General features: G+C 36.4%; 1 protein-coding gene and 1 pseudogene across 4 annotated transcripts in view; both read left to right on the forward strand.

Annotated features, from left to right (window-relative positions):
- Positions 1-12,498, forward strand: part of LOC111140883 (folliculin interacting protein 1) — a 156,004-nt gene that overhangs the window by 37,549 nt on the left and 105,957 nt on the right. The gene's annotated exons all lie outside the window — the stretch shown is intronic.
- Positions 6,968-9,309, forward strand: LOC111140885 (annotated as a pseudogene). Its single transcript, XR_002640171.1, has one exon. The product of XR_002640171.1 is annotated as a BTB/POZ domain-containing protein 10 pseudogene (transcript).

The following is a 12,498-nucleotide window of genomic DNA, read 5'->3' on the forward strand; positions in this document are numbered from 1 at the left end:
AACTTTCTTTGGGGATTATCTTTTTGACATCCCTCCAGTGCCTTAGGATAATTACAAAATGAAATATTTTAGGCTTATTTCTACTCTAGGTTATTTTGAGGAATAGTTTGCTCTGCCCTAGTACCATATTTAATTACTTACTAAATCTTTTTTATTTTTGCTTTTTTAAATCCTTTTACCGCCATTGCCATTTTCATCATCCTAGGCCCAGTATTGGTTGGTTCATCCTAGGCCCAGTCAGTACTGGCTCAGGTTGGTTCTCTTTGTTTCATTTTTAATAGCACCTAAATTGTGTTACTCCTTTGCTAAAGAATGTGTGGTATTCCTGGGTTTTGTGTTTTTGGTTTTTTTTTTTTTTTGCTAATCTCTGAAAGCTTTAGAATTCTTACATGTGATAATTTTAGTGGGTGAATTTTACCTTTTTTTCTGAATCTTATACAACCCTTGGGTTTAGTAAACTTGTGAACCTGCTGCTTATATTTTACTCTCATTGTATAAGTTCTAGTCAGTGCCATGCCTGTCTCCTCATATCACACTGGCCCCTCAAGTATATGAATTTTTTTAAAAATTTCATTTTATTATTTTTTTAAGATTTTATTTATTTATTTATTTTTGACAGAGAGAGACACAGCGAGAGAGGGACCACAAGCAGGGGGGTGAGAGAGGGAGAAACAGGCTTCCCACAGAGCAGGAAGCCTGATGCAGGGCTCAATCCTAGGACCCTGAGATCATGACCTGAGCTGGAGGCAGAGTCTTAACCCACTGAGCCACCCAGGCACCCCAAGATTTTATTTTTATTTTGGGGAGAGAGAGAGCACAAGTAGGAAGGAGGAGGGAGGGGGAAGCAGACTCCTTGCTGACTGGGAAGCCCGATGCAGAGCTCAATACCAGGACCCTGGGATCATGACCTGAGCCGAAGGCAGATGCTTATCCAACTGAGCCACCCAGGCATCTCTCAAGTATATGAATTTCTAAATGATTTGAATATATCTTATATTGTAAACTCCATCATGTAAACCATTGATATTTTGGTACATACCCAGTTTTCTTAATTAGATTATAGGCCCTTCCAAGACTGAGATGTTTGTTTCTACCACTACAAAAGACTTTTATTTCACTTTTATTTATAATAATGTATTTGCAGTGTCAATATTTCCTAGCATAGAATAAATATGTGTATTTTTCTATCTTATGCTTAGTGTTGTGCCTAGTACAAAGTAGGTCTCTAATATAGGTGTTTTCAATGAGTAAAATGCAGTTTAGCTGTTATTAATAGCTTCCTTTTATTGTGTATTTATAGTACCTCAGGAATTGTGCCAAATGCTTTATATGAAATTAAGCTCCTCTAAATCCTTACAGTTGTATGAAATAAGTATTGTTATTTACATTGATAGTTGTAGTATTTACCAATTCAGCAATAAATAAATGACAGAACTGGAATTTTGTACTTTGGTCTCTGCTTTTTTAAAAGCACTTAATTGCTATACTTCTTCCCATGAAGTATATTTATTTCAATTTATATGTTTAAGATTTCTAAGTTTATATTAAGTGCCCTAAATCTTATCTCATTGTTAATGTGTGGTTATGAATATGAAGCTTACTGTGTAAATTTATGCTCCTGAAATATAATGTAGTTGTATATCCTGTGCATTGCACTCTTATTAAAAATTCTGATTTGACAAAAGTCAAAAAGACAGGGTTTACCAGTGATAAATTCAAGGTTGAAGGTGGTCTTCTATGGACTTTGACTTCAGAAAGGGAAGATTTGCCTAAGAAGTGAGACTCAAACCCAGACCAGTGTAGCTATGTATTGGGTACAAGCTAAGCTTTGCAATAGGGACTGTAAGATACAGTAAAATAAGATGAAGCTTTTTCTCTCTTATATTAAAAAAAAGTTGGTAGGAGTTCTTGGCAGGTAAACAGTGTAGCTTCATGAGGTCATCTAGTATTCTGAGCTGGTAGGTCAGCTAGGACAGCTCTGCCATCCAGAAATGGAGACAGTAAATAGGTAATTACAAGAGTAGTCTGTTAAATACCAGGATAGGGGATCTTCATTGGTAGTTTAGGGCTTTTTATTGAGGGGAAGAGAGAGAAATATATGGTGGGGATTTTCCCTCTTTGGCTACATTGTAGAGAGTAAATTGGAGGGGAGCAGAAGGAGAGGTTGGAGACTAAGTAGTTAAATATGGTGGCCCACGCTAGAATGATGGCAGTGTGGCCATGCTGGTGGTCACAATAAGACATTTTTGGTGGTAGAATAAATAGGACTTGTTGACTTCTAGATTTTTGGTTTAAGCATCTGGGTGAAAATACTTTAGTAGGTTGACATTAGAGAAATAAGCTTATTAGTTAATTCACCTACTGGCTTTCCTTTTTTGGAACACTACCTTTTCCCTCCATTTTTTCTTTGTAGCACTTTGTTGGTTTTTGAGCTAGTGGCTAACAAACTTTTCCCTGGCTGGTTCTTCAGTGGAAAAATGGATCATGTCCTGCTGTAGGATTATGATGCTTATGAAGGTATTTTGTATTCCTTGGACTCTGAGAGGGAATCCAAAATCTGGAGAGTCAAAGAAATGCTTATTGAAATGAATGTAAAGTTTTGGTACCAGACTAGAGGTAAGGAATGTAATTGGAAAGTAAGTGTCCGTTTCCTTTTTCCAGTTCGTTTTATTTCCTAGGGGTCACTTCTTAGAACATTATTTGTGTATCTTTGTATTAAGTTTCTTATTAATCTTACTTGAAAATCTTACTTTAGGGGCACCTGGGTGGCTCAGTGGATTAAGCCTCTGCCTTCGGCTCAGGTCATGATCTCAGGGTCCTGGGATTGAGCCCCACATTGGACTCTCTGCTCAGCAGGGAGCCTCCTTCCCCTTCTCTCTGCCTGCCTCTCTACCTATTCGTGATCTCTCTCTCTGTCAAATAAATAAATACAATCTTTAAAAAAAAAAAAAAAGAAAAACTTACTTTATCTTACTTTACTTTGATATACGTATGAGAATATTATGATATTCACTCTGATGGTGTATGTACTGTTTTGAACCTTATTTTTCTTTCTTTCTTTCTTTTTTTTTTTTTTTTTAAAGATTTTATTTATTTATTTGAGAGAGAGAGAGAGAGAATGAGAGGGGAGAGGTCAGAGGAAGAAGCAGACTCCCTGCCTAGCAGGGAGTGCATTGTGAGACTTAGTCCCTGGGCTCCAGGATCATGACTTGAGCCGAAGGTGCCCCCGAACCTTGTTTTTCTTCATGTAGTAATTACCTTGGAGATCTTTGTATACACCTCTGTCTTCTAGTTTTCTCCCCTTTAAGACAGTTAATGCTGAAGTAAACAGCTTCTATTGTATGTGATTATAGTAAACCCAGATTTGCATCAGAGGCCTGTCATGAGTGAGCTCTGAAGGCTTAGATCTGTCAGACCTTGTGAAATCATTCAACTTACTTTTGTGTCTGTATGCAGGCTTTCTAACTTAATAAAAAAATGGGTTATTTTTTATTAAACATTTTTTTTTCATTTGAGTATAGTTGACACAATGTTCTATTAGTTTCAGGTGTACAACATGGTGATTTGACAACCTTTTTTTTTTTTTTTTAAAGTAGGATCCATGCCCAGCGTGGAGCCCAATGCAGGGCTTGAACTCATGACCCTGAGATCAAGTTCTAAGCTAAGATCGAGTCAGATGCCTAACTGAGCCACCCAGGAACCCCTCAGTATCTTTATATGTTATTCTATGCTTTAGGTTCCCAAAAAAATTGAGCAGAAGGTATAGAGATTACACATATAGCCCATGCCCCCACAGATGAAAGATTTTAAAAGTTTCTGCCTAATGACTTGTGGAGAAATTGCTAGTGTGGCAGATATTTATATATCTCAGAAAGTACCAGGATTATTAGAATTAATTATTAAGTATGACAATTAAAGAAAAGTTACAGTTTTTCAAACTGGGACAAGAAGACAGTGTTACTTGTAAGAGACAGGTAATTGCAGCAGCATGTCAGTAATTCACCAGATGTTTATTGAACTATAGATATTTGTGAGACACTGTTTTAAGTGTTAAAGAGATAAAACACAATGCTTATACTAGTCATAGAGATAGTCCTGTCTTACAGATGAGAAATCTAGGGACTAGAGAAGTTAAGGCATTTTTCTTAGATCACGTTCAGTCTGTATGTGGCAGAGTTGAAATTTAAATCTAAGTTAGGCTGATTTAGAGCCCATTCTTTTGTTTCTGTCCTTTTGGATGTAGGGAATGATTCTTGGTCTTGGCATATTGTCCATTAGGTTGTGGATAATAGCCCATTGTATTAAGGCATTTCTGTTACTGCAGTAGTCGTTATCAGCATAATACCCAGATGCACTGTGCCTTTTCTGGAAGAACATGCTGATAAGTGTTAAAATACAAACCTAGTGAAAGACTGGTTTTTTTTTTTTTTTAATTTTGTTTTTTTTTTTAAGATTTTATTTATTTATTTGACAGACAGAGATTACAAGTAGGCAGAGAGGCAGGCAGAGAGAGAGGAGGAAGCAGGCTCCCTGCTGAGCAGAGAGCCCGATGTGGGGCTCTATCCCAGGACTCTGAGATCATGACCTGAGCCGAAGGCAGAGGGTTAACCCACTGAGCCACCCAGGCGCCCCAAAAGACTGGGTTTTTAAAGCAAGCTGAAATGTCTCTGTTTCAGAACCAACCAAGTAATGTGACATGGTAGTTTTGTTAAAGTATGTAAATAAATAAATTTTTATTTTTATATTAATTTATGTAATATAAATATAAACTTTATAGGTTCAAAAGTCGTATATTGTTCTAGACTTGTATTTTTGAGTTCAACAGAGTTCAGATTAGTGAGCCAGTTTTACTTATGACCACTGTGGGTCCTGTGATCATCAGGGCTTGCTTTTCCAGTTGCTTGTCATCTGGGTAAAATACAAGCTTGCTGTGGCTTCCAAGAATGTGTGTGTGTACTTGTCTGAAATGGCAGAGTTGGGACGGAGAGAAGTTGAGAAAGGAGCACTTCTGTTTGCTTGCTTATTAGATGAGCCTAAGTTCCTTATAGTTGGGAATTGTTGAATTGCTGGAATGTAGCCATGGTTGCCTCTGTGCAGACCAGCCATCATTGAGTTAAAGCTCCCTTAAAAAAAATTGGCATTCCTAGTCTGCAGCAGCTATCAAGTTTATAGAATACTTAGGTTGACTTTCTTTAATCATATATTTATAGTAGAAGAGATAAAGGAATTGAAATGTAGTCATAATTTGCTTCTGTAAAAATTCCAGAGTCTTCAATGAAACAAAAGAATAGGATTCTACTCGTAAAATGGTAGGACTGAATAGACGGAACCTTTTGCAAAAACAGGTTTTGTCAGGGGCAGTAATTTCCCAAAGGCTCCTAGTCTCCCATGGTTCCGTTGCTAGGATTAAGCCTTTTTTTATTGCAGCATGGAGAAGCTTTTATTTGAGTTAAATTCAGACCTCTTGGTATGTCACCTGACAGTCTTGTGGTTTCAGATGAATATGGTTCATTGCTATTATTAACCTGAGTTGGCAGTTGTGCGTAACTGGAGTTTTTAGGGATTTTGAAAAGTGGAACTGCGTAAGAGAAATAGAGATGCTGCTAATATACAGTTTAACTCAAGATGTTATTTTCACATGTTGTTAACATCAGAATCAGCCCAAATCTAGTTATAAAGTTGGTGATAATTTTGCTTTACAATATCTGAAGCAAAAATTTATATGGTGAGATTTTTAGATATACTTATTTTATGAAAAACAGTTTAAAATTGTGATGACAAATTTAATTAGAAGGACTTCATGAGAATGTTTTAAGCAGGTGGTGATCATTATTTTAAGCATGGAATTTGTCAATATTCTATTAGTCATTGGTACATATGTGTCTTATTCTGTCTGTTATTCACTGGTCTTCTTTCTCATGTTTATATAGGAATATTTTATTACAGATATTTGGAAAGCAGTGGGCCTTTGTATTTGTATCTCATATACATATTGATAAAATTTAAATTAAAAACTTGGCATTGTTTTAGTTTGTTGATCATAATCTAATTATTTTTATAGTTAATGTTATTCTTTAATTTTAATGACAGGGGCCTGAATTTTCTGGTAATATTTTTGATACTCTGTGAACTATGTGTCCCAATCAGATGTGATATGTGGTATCCTCTCATGGTACAGAAATTTACTGAGGTTCCATTTCAAGAATTCATGTGGTAGATTATTAATTTCTTTGAAATACCTTTTATAAAATTTTAACTTTGTGCATATGACTTTTTACTTGTTAAACTAGAGGATAAGTATAAATGGATTTGGGGATTTTTTTTTTTAAGTTATTAAATTAAAGATCACAAGATTTTTTTTTTTAATTTATTAAAGATCACAAGTAGGTAGAGAGGCAGGCAGAGAGAGAGGGGGAAGCAGGCTCTCCACCCAGCAGAGAACCTGATGGGGGGCTATATCCCAGGATGCTGAGCCGAAGGCAGAGGCTTTAACCCCAAATCAGGGCCACCCAGGTGCCCTGATTTGGGGGTTTTTAATGTCGGTAATAGTTTATATTTTTACTTTATATTGTTTTTTTCATATGAAAAATCTGGTTTGTTTAAATGATGATAATCTACAGCCAAGTAGCTGATTATACTTGTCATTAAAATGTAAATGACAGTCCTTAGGATTTCATCAGTATTCTGGGTATGATTTAATTCAGTATGACTAAAGATACATAGGCTAAAGGTTATCTAGTATTATAATATTCAGTTTATTAAGATGTAGTTAGAGAAATGTAAACAGCTTATATAAAAATCAAGACTTTTCGGATAGGAAAAGTCCTAAACTGATAACTCATTTTTTGGAACTGAGATTAACCAATAAATCCTGGGATTATTTTCTGTCAGGTTAGAGAATTTTAATTCCCTAGAGAAGTAATAAGAAACATATAACTTGGCAGCCGCCTGAGTGGCCGCCGCCACAGACACCTCCGGAGGGATCCAGTTGAGGAGGAAGCGGGGGTGTCCCTGACCCCCGCCTTTGCCTGCGCCCTCCGTGGACACACAAGAGGGACTGCAGTAGTGTGAGGAAGCTTGAAGTGGGATGGCAGGACGGCCTCATCCTTATGACAGTAACTCCAGTGATCCAGAGAATTGGGATCGGAAATTGCATAGTAGACCTCGTAAACTTTATAAACATTCAAGTACTCCCTCACGTGTTGCTAAAGGAGTTGTTGACCACACCAAAATGAGTCTACATGGTGCTAGCGGGGGACATGAACGATCAAGAGATAGACGAAGATCAAGTGACAGATCACGAGATTCATCTCACGAAAGAACAGAATCTCAACTCACTCCTTGTATTAGAAATGTTACTTCTCCAACACGACAACACCATGTTGAACGAGAAAAAGATCATAGTTCTTCTCGTCCAAGTAGTCCTCGTCCTCAAAAGGCATCTCCAAATGGTTCCAGTAGCAGTGCTGGGAACAGCAGCAGAAACAGTAGTCAGTCAAGTTCGGATGGTAGCTGTAAGACATCTGGGGAGATGGTGTTTGTATATGAAAATGCAAAAGAAGGAGCTCGGAATGTGAGAACATCGGAACGAGTAACGCTAATAGTGGATAACACTAGATTTGTTGTAGACCCATCCATTTTTACTGCACAGCCAAATACAATGTTGGGCAGGATGTTTGGATCTGGCAGAGAACATAACTTTACACGTCCCAATGAGAAGGGAGAGTATGAAGTGGCAGAAGGAATTGGCTCCACAGTGTTTCGAGCTATTCTGGATTACTACAAAACAGGAATAATTCGTTGTCCTGATGGCATATCTATTCCTGAACTGAGAGAAGCATGCGACTACCTTTGTATTTCTTTTGAATATAGTACTATTAAATGTAGAGATCTCAGTGCCCTAATGCATGAGTTATCAAATGATGGTGCTCGTAGACAGTTTGAATTTTATCTGGAAGAAATGATCCTGCCTCTCATGGTAGCTAGTGCCCAGAGTGGGGAAAGAGAATGCCACATAGTAGTCCTTACAGACGATGATGTGGTTGATTGGGATGAAGAGTATCCACCACAGATGGGAGAAGAGTATTCACAAATTATTTATAGCACAAAATTATATAGATTTTTCAAGTACATTGAAAACAGAGATGTGGCCAAATCAGTTTTGAAGGAGAGGGGTCTTAAGAAGATTAGATTGGGAATAGAAGGTTATCCTACCTACAAAGAAAAAGTAAAGAAAAGGCCTGGGGGCCGCCCAGAAGTGATTTACAACTATGTCCAAAGACCCTTTATTCGAATGTCTTGGGAGAAGGAAGAAGGAAAGAGTCGGCATGTAGACTTTCAGTGCGTAAAGAGTAAATCTATCACCAATCTCGCAGCCGCTGCCGCAGACATTCCGCAGGACCAGCTGGTAGTCATGCACCCGACTCCGCAGGTGGATGAGCTGGATATTCTCCCTATTCACCCCCCTTCTGGCAACAATGACCTCGATCCTGATGCGCAGAATCCAATGCTGTGAGGCTGATGTTCCTTGAAACCATAGCATGCTACTCTTCACGGTGACGCTGCGCTCCACATTGTGCACTGCAGGGCCGCTCTCTTCATCGTGAGATGCACGTGACGGTGTTTAGGATATTGCAGTGTAGGCTTTTTTAAAGACCAAAGGTAGCTGAATGGTTTCTTAAATGAGTACAACTCTAGCATTCTGAGTTCCAGTTATATAAATGTATTTGTTTACCAGTAGGTTTGTGAAATTGGTTCTTTGTATGGGGGACAGTCCTTTTTCACACATCTAGATATTTTCAGAGGTGGTGAAAATTGGCAGCTGGGGTATTTTCGGTTTAGATTGATATTCATCACACCCCAGATAAAATGTAGAATATTCTATAGTTGCACTTTATAAACGGTGGTTAAATGGAACTGTTCAAGCCATTTTTATAGTTGTGATGCACAATATAACTGAAATAAGTGCTTCTATCAAAGTATTCCTTCAGTAAAATGTGTATAGTTGCTGCCCGTGATGGGCAAAAAAGGAGTATTTACCATTGGGCTTATCTGAATGATTTGGAGGAGATCCAATGCCCATATCTTATTTCTCGCCAGTGCCGTTTTTGCCCTTTTAGAGTGAGTCACATGCAGGAAGTGTGAACATCAGAGGTGGTTTATTATCCAGTCTGCCTTACCCTTAATCTGTTCAGATATTTATTTACTAATTTTTTTTTTCTTAAGAGTTATGGGATAGGAAAATGAAGTGTTTGCTCTTCATTTACTAAATGATTGTAAACTCGAGTTTTTCATCAAAATAAAATTCCATTGTTTAAAAAAAAAAAAAAAAAAAAAAGAAACATATAACTTCCTGCGTGAAATGAGCATTAAGGAGTGCACTTGTGATGAGCCTTGGGTGATACATGGAATTGTTGAATTACTCTATTGTATGCCTGAAACTAACATGACACTGTGTTAAGTGTATTGGAATTAAAAAAAAAAAAAAAAAAAGAAACACAAGCTTCCTGAATTAAAATGGTATTTCTTTCATTCACAGTTCAGGAAATTAATTAAAGTTCCATTATATTCCCTATCTCTCTCAGCTTCTCCGTATAGTTGTAAGATACTGAAAACATGAAAAAACAAACAAAAAAAAATTATTAAGTTGTCAATCGGGGAGGAATTTTCACTGTTTGCAAAATCTGTTTGAATTCTTTTGAAAAGCGAAAATGGTACAGTAATTGCACCTTGTCACTGATGATCCTGCTTGCTAAAGAAAATTTATTTTAAGCAGTTCTTTAATGTGTGACTCTTAGCAGAAATGCAGTGGTACTTTGAATATTTTATCTTAATTATATTTCATGCTTTAAAAACTTACTACAATGTAATTTTCACATGTATTTTATATTTCCTATAATGTTCTATATATGATTCATCTAATTTTGTATATATCCTTATGTTAGGTGTTTCAACCCCTGAGATGTAGTAGAGTTACTGAATTAGGTCCATCTAATTTTACATATATCCTTACATTAGGTCTTTTCAACCCCTTAGTTGTAATAGTGTTACTGAATTAGGTTCTTGACTTTATAAAAACGTGTTATATAAACTGAGTAAATAATTGATGAATATGTAGTTCTGTTTTTCATAAGTATATAAATGTTCTTTTGATTAATACTGTATTGAATTCATAGTAGCCTTCAATAATATTTTCTGATATTGGATACCAAATTTTTAAAAAATATTCAAAAGATGTCCTTTTGCTAGAAATTACTGGGAATAGCTAATATAGCCCATGTGTTCACCATTACTATTTTTTTTAAATGCACAGTAAATAAATCAAAAGGAGAATAAGATGCTCTCTTGTCTGATACAGTTGGGACTTCCAGATTAGTAGAAGAAGTTAATTGAAGTGAGAAATTAAAAACTTGGACAAGTTGTAACATTTTATTTTTAGCTTAAGACCTATATATGAATACAATTGTTAGTTCTTTCCTGGTCACTGTGTTTTAAAGGGAATGGTGAATGTTATGTCATTAAACATTGACTAGTTAGCAGCAGATTTCTCTCAAGCCCAGTCTGTGTACAGGCTTTTAAAATATTCAGATCACTTGTCCCATATACAGAATATATTTCTCAAATTGAATATGGTGCTTTTGGCTATTACCGTTTGAGGTTCTGATGGTGACCACTTCTTGGCATGTTGTTATGTTGAGAAAGCTTTCTGTTTATCTCTTTTAGCCTAATTTGGGATTCTTTTCTCTCTCCTGCCTTTCCTTCATTCATTCTTCACTTTATTCTACAATAATTTTTTTTAACCAATCTCAGAATGTTTTCTAGTGGTGGGGACAATTTCTTTAATTCTGCATATGTAAATTTTGAAACTTGGCTGCCTCCTCTTTCCATTTCTTGCAGGAGCATAAGATTTGTATTGTTTCCCAGTGTTAGTTTTCATCACCTTCATGCTTCCATTTCAGTGAGACGACATTGATGGATAAGGCTCAAGAAGAAACAACTAGTATAGTAGCAGGTACATAGTGTAGGCATTGCATGCAAGAAATTATTGAATAAATGAACTTAAAGTCTTCATATTTGGTAAGTATACTCTACACTAAGATGTTATCTCAAGCTGTTTGATGCTAAGTAGAAGTGAAAATGTCTAGGTAAGTTGAAAGTAGGAGTAGAGGAAGAGAAATGACTTGTCGGTGTTTATCTACAAGTCAATGAAATTCAGTTGCTGAGGCACAAAAAATGATCAAATAGAAAAAAAAAAGGTGAATTATTTAGGTATTACCTTTAAGTGTGCTAGTCCTTTAGTGTTTGGACATACAAACTAGCATTTAGCCTGGCACTTCTCAACTTTTTTTTTTTTTTTTTTTACATTTTCGTACCCCTAAGGAGTCTTTTTTAGACATCTTTTTTCCTTAATTGCCACCCCATCCAATGAAATTTTAATACCATAGATATACCTGTTATTTGCTTATGTAGTGGTCCTCCAAAGGGCCATACCCATTGTAATATCTAATACTGTTTTGTCTCCTTCCCCTTAACCCTCTTTGGAAGCCATCTTGCTGTCATTGAGAATGCATGATTTAGCCCTAATTTAACAGCCAGTAATGTGTTATAGGAATTTTCATGGTCTTCTGAGCTGCAGTGTCAGTGTGTTAAGGGAAGTATCTTTTCTAGCATGTTTAGTTTCTATTAGCATTCTTTGAAGGTGTCAGATAAAAAAACATGCAGAGCAGATAAGCTGACATAAACTATAAATAACATCTGTGTAGAGTTTTAAAATAGTTCTGGTTCTTCACTGAGGAGTTTTCATACTAATGTTTAATAAGCTGAACACAGTAGCTTAATATTAAGGGAAGATTTGCTGTAGTATATAGATAATTTTTGTGAAAGGTGATGGTGTGCTTACCACTGTTAATGATTTGGCTTAGTTATGTTTTCAGTTAAATTTTGACAAAAAGAGGCAACCCGATGAAGTAGAAAGCCTGATAGATTAGATATCAGAAGATGAGGTTTTGGTATAATAAAGGATTATGCCATACTGTTTGAGTGATGAGTGGCAGTGAATACCAGTAGAAGATAGAGATGAGTGAAAGGAAGGGGAACGACCAGCCAGCCTAACCAGAACAGTGACTTGGCAGGTCATTTTTTTGTTTTGTTTTGTTTTGTTTTGTTTTTCATTTCTTTCATTTGAAAAATGAATAAATTTAAGGTTACTATTACCATTTTAAATTGTTTGCCTGTTAAAGGAGTCACTTTGGGGTTATTCTTGTTGTTTAATATCATTTTCTCCTGGTATCTTTCTTCCTCCTATTTTTTTTTTTTTAAGGTTTTATTTATTTGAGGGAGAGAGACAGACAACAAAAGCAGGGGAAGGGGCAGAGGGAGCAGGACAAGCAGACTTCCTGCTGTGCTGGATCCCAGGACCCCAACATAATTACCTGAGCCCAAAGCTTAAAAGGCCAAAAGCCACCCAGGCATGCCTCCTAGTATATTTCAAACAGAGGT

This window comes from Enhydra lutris, unplaced genomic scaffold, assembly GCF_002288905.1.
Source record: "Enhydra lutris kenyoni isolate GAN:26980312 unplaced genomic scaffold, ASM228890v2 scaffoldscaffold5, whole genome shotgun sequence".
NCBI classification, from domain to species: Eukaryota; Metazoa; Chordata; class Mammalia; order Carnivora; family Mustelidae; genus Enhydra; species Enhydra lutris.